The 4,530-nt window shown below is 38.6% G+C and overlaps 1 long non-coding RNA gene across 1 annotated transcript; it reads right to left on the bottom strand.

Annotated features, from left to right (window-relative positions):
• Positions 1-2,801: 2,801 nt before the first annotated feature.
• On the bottom strand, positions 2,802-4,030 carry LOC149090482 (uncharacterized). Its single transcript, XR_016197592.1, has 2 exons — positions 3,138-4,030; positions 2,802-3,107 (listed from the first exon to the last, which is right to left on the bottom strand). It is a non-coding gene; the product is annotated as an uncharacterized LOC149090482 (long non-coding RNA).
• Positions 4,031-4,530: the final 500 nt, after the last annotated feature.

The following is a 4,530-nucleotide window of genomic DNA, read 5'->3' on the forward strand; positions in this document are numbered from 1 at the left end:
GGCTTGTCCTCTAGATCGGGGATCAGCTGTCTTTGCGCGAAAAGGATTGTTCTGCCGCACCTCCACTGGCTTGGGCCAGATGGTCTCCACCGTAGCCTTCCTTCCTTGCTCTCTGTGTTGACTCCTCTCGTTCTCGAACTCCGCGGCCATCTGTGGATGTAGGACGACAACCTCTTTCTTAAATCCTCCACGCGGCCCTCGTCGTCAAGGCCGAGATCTCGTGCAACCGCTATCAACTCTTCTTTGCAGCGCTGGTAAACCCAGCCGACGTTCAGTCCCGAACTGTGGGACGCCGCTCCTTCCATCCTTGATGCCTGGGTGCTCTGTGTCTTTGGTTACTTATACTAACGATCTCCGGTCGTTTAGCTCTTCTTTTCTCTCCTTTTCCTTTTTTTTTTCTTATTTATTTATTTTTTCCTTTTTATACTCATTCACGAAGTGAATTAGTATATTGGTTTTGTGCAATGTCCGTCTTGCTGTCCGTCCGTCTGTCCGTCCGTCCGTCTGTCCGTCTGTCCGTATGAACGCAGTTCATTTCGCCGCTATTGAAGCTAGAGACTTGAAATTTGGAACACATACTCGTGTATAGCACCGATTTAGGGGCGTGGCAAATCGGAAAATGCATTTTCCGATATATCAGAAATCATGTTAGTTGAAGAGCTAGAAAGTTGAAATTTGGTATGTAGATCCGCGTTGACCCCCCAAGTCCAAAAAGCTATGGTGGATATATCTACACCCATTGGGGGCGTGGCAAATCAGATAAAACTGTATCTCATAAAGTTCTAAAGCTAGAACGTTGAAATTTCGCACGTGAGCTAATGCTATAATTCCATAATGATTGATGGAAAAATTTTATGTCTACGCCTACTGTGGGCGTGGCAAATCGGACCTGAAGATAGAGTAATTTTTCAAATTTGCCTATATTTTAGGCACTATTGATGCTAGAGACTTGTAATTTGGTATATATACGCGAGTTGACCACCCAAGTCCAACAAGCTATGGTGGATATATGTCCGCCCAAAGGGGGCGTGGCAAACCGCAAAACTTTATATCTCCTACAGTTTAAGAGCTAAAAGCTTCAAATTTGGATAGTTGAGTTACTGGTAACCTCCTCTATCAATGCCCCAAAAATAATTGTCACGTCTCTTTGGGGGCGTGGCATATCGAAAAATACCCTGTAATTTTCACATTTTTTGAGCGTAAGCATTCAAATTTTGCATTTACGTTACCGTTAGCTCTTTCTAAGAACTGGCCAAAAATGAGGTGTCTACGGCCACTAGGGGCATGGCAATCGGCATTTGTAGTATCAAATTGCGACATTTATATGCTTGAGCTATCTATGTATGTACATGTATATACAAATAGGCTTAATAGGCATTGATAACACGGAAGGAAACATTTTTATAAAATTTAAAAATAAAATTTAAATATTTAAAAAATATAAAAGAAGCTAAAATAAAAAAATTTGCAATTTACAAAAAAGAGTTTTCCGCGGGATTTGAACTCGCACCCTAGCCATGTTTGTCAAAATAACAAAAAACAAATTTAGCCGGCGCCTTTACCGACAGCGCTACCCCCTACCGTCAACAATAGTAATTAAAATGAAATCCAAAAATAAGATTCTTGTTATGAGAGTAGCGGATGGTAAATTCAAGAACAAAGCAAAAACAAATCAGTCTCATTTCAACGCTAGAGTATGCATTTATGTGTACATACATACACACATACAAATGAGCGCGTGCATAAGAAAGGCTGGAATGCTTGATGCTACATATGCGTGCAGACTTATGTATGTACATACATATACATGCATATATGCGTACATACATATATGAGGGCTTTTTAAGAAGAATAAAATATCTATTTTATAAAAAACGAAATATGTATGAAAAAAAAAACTTAACCTTGATGGGGACTTGAACCTTCGCCACTGTAACATAACTTGCGACGCCTTTAGCGCCCACGCTATCGCTTTGCTTTACAAACTGGTAGCTAAAATACAATAAGCTAATAACAGAGCGTCATCTGACAAAACTACAATAACAGCTAGAAAATCCAGAAATCAATCGCAATTCTTAGAATGCTAAAAAGCGCGCTTTTGTAATGTAAGCAAACGCTAAAGAATCTGCAATAGGTGTGACCGAAAGCTATCAACGAAAATTACCATACATTTGTACTCAAAAAGTGCACGATTAATATAATAATTATCGATTACTCGATAAAAATCACCAAAAGCTACAAGATAATCAAAAAGCATAATTGTTTTGTACTAATTTTTTTTAAAGCCAAATTAAATTAAATTTACAAAGGGACTGTGAATGAGTATTTCGCAGTCGGTAGCGCCCGACTGCAACGTTCTTACTTGTTTTTTTTTTTCTTATTTATGTATTTTTTTTTTTTTTTTTTTTACTCTTTCTTTATTATTATATATATATATATTTTTCCCAAATTTGTATTATCTTATACAATTCTGTCTTATACAACTGTCTTATATTACACTTATTCTAGTTTTGGTTTACTTTTCTTCATTGGTCTTAATCTATTTTATTCTCTTTTATCTTATTCTTCTTAATGTACTTTCTTTTATTTCTTTACTTTTATTCTCCTCAGTTTACTTCACTTCTCTTTCTTTGCCCTTCTTGATTTACTTTATTTTTATTTCGCTTTCTTTATCCTTCTTAATCTATTTTGTTTTATTTCTTTTCTTTGTTCTTTCTTAACCTAGTTTAGATTATTTTACTTTGTTTCATCTCTTTTCTTTTCTTCCAATTTTACTTCCTAATTGATCATATTCCCCTTCCTTTTCTCACTTTCCGTTCGCTCATCCAACTCAACTTTATGCCTTTATCCTAGTTCGTTCACTTCCACTTGCTTTGCTTTCACTACCGTTTTACTCGACTTACTCCTTTTCTCTTTACTCTAGTTACTTTACTTGACTTCCCCGTCTCTGCTTGTTCCGCCTGCTTTTATCTCCCTTTACCCTTATCTTTATTACTCCGCTTTTATTCCGATTCACTCCGCTTCAGTTCTTCTTGCCGCATTTTCTCTTCACTTTATCTCATATCGCCTCACTTCATCTTCACTTGACTTGGCTTCGCTTTATCTCCCTTGCTTTTCTTCGCTTCGCTCTATCCTACTTAACCTTACTATGTTCCGCTTCGCTCCGTTCCAGTGCGTTTTATTTTATTTTATTTTATTTAATTTTATTTTATTTCATTTTATTTTATTTTATTTTGTTTTATTTTATTTTATTTTATTTTATTTTTTTTTATTTTATTTTATTTTATTTTATTTTATTTTCACTGGTCTCGGCCTATTGTCCACTCCCAGGATCAAAATCGCCTCGTGTCATATGCGCATCCGAAAAATCGCCTAGTGTCACATGCGCATCAGCCAAAATCGCCCGGTGTCATATGCGCATAATTACACACATACACGCACCCGCATGCGCAAGCATACCGAAAAATCGCTCAGTGTCATATGTGCATAATCATACACATACGCTTGGCCGATCGCTCTCTCTCTCTCAATTCGTTCTCTCACCTACATATGCACATATGTATGTATGTTCCCTTGTCTATGCGCGCATAGTACTCTTCACTATTCACTCTCTTAACTGAGCGCTTCGCGTGTATATACATATATACGCACGCATGCACCCACGCACATACATATATACACTCCGCCGCTCACCCTCTCTTAACTAATTGTCACACGTGCCTATACATACATACATACATATATATATATATATACATATATATATATATATATATATATACATATATACATATATATATATATATATATATATATATACATATGCGCACTCGTCTATGCGCACACACATATATACACTTCACTATTTCACTTTTCGTTCTCTCCCCGCTAATCCTTACATTAACTCACGTATATATATGCACACTTGCACCCTTGACTACGCGCGTTTTCTTGACTGTTTCTTTTTCACAACTACACTTTCTTATGGCGGGTATATTCGCTTGCCGTCGGCACTAAGCGCTTTCACTTCTCCTCTGTTACTTACTTTCGATGTTTGCATACATATATACACACTCTGCTCTTACCACTTCTCGTTGCTTCATTTCGGCGACGCTCGCTACGCTGCCCCCGCGCGTGCACATGCTTATGCGCATGCGTTTTCGGTTTTACGCTTCTGCGTAATATTTTCGCACGCACTGTACTTTTCGGCGCCGCAACGGTTTTCTAGTCCCGTTTTTCGCTCGACGGTTCCCGAAATTTCTGACCCCCCGACCCCGCGGCCGTCGTAGGGTGTCTTCACTTTTTAATTCTCGCACTTTCCATGAATGTTCTTGCCTTTTGCTGCTTTTATGCGCACACTGCCTATATTCAAATTAACCGCCAAATAACTACACAATCACCTCTATTACCCGTCACCTCTATTTGGGTATGCCGGCGGGTTTTTACGCCGCCCGTATACCACACTCTCTCTAGCCCCGGGTCCCTGCTCGGGCGCCACTTGTAAGGTTACATTTGTTTTCCAGCCGGGGC

This window comes from Drosophila navojoa, unplaced genomic scaffold (assembly GCF_054131105.1).
Source record: "Drosophila navojoa isolate 15081-1374.11 unplaced genomic scaffold, UAZ_NAV_1.0 NAV_Backbone_111, whole genome shotgun sequence".
In the NCBI taxonomy this organism is placed as follows: Eukaryota; Metazoa; Arthropoda; class Insecta; order Diptera; family Drosophilidae; genus Drosophila; species Drosophila navojoa.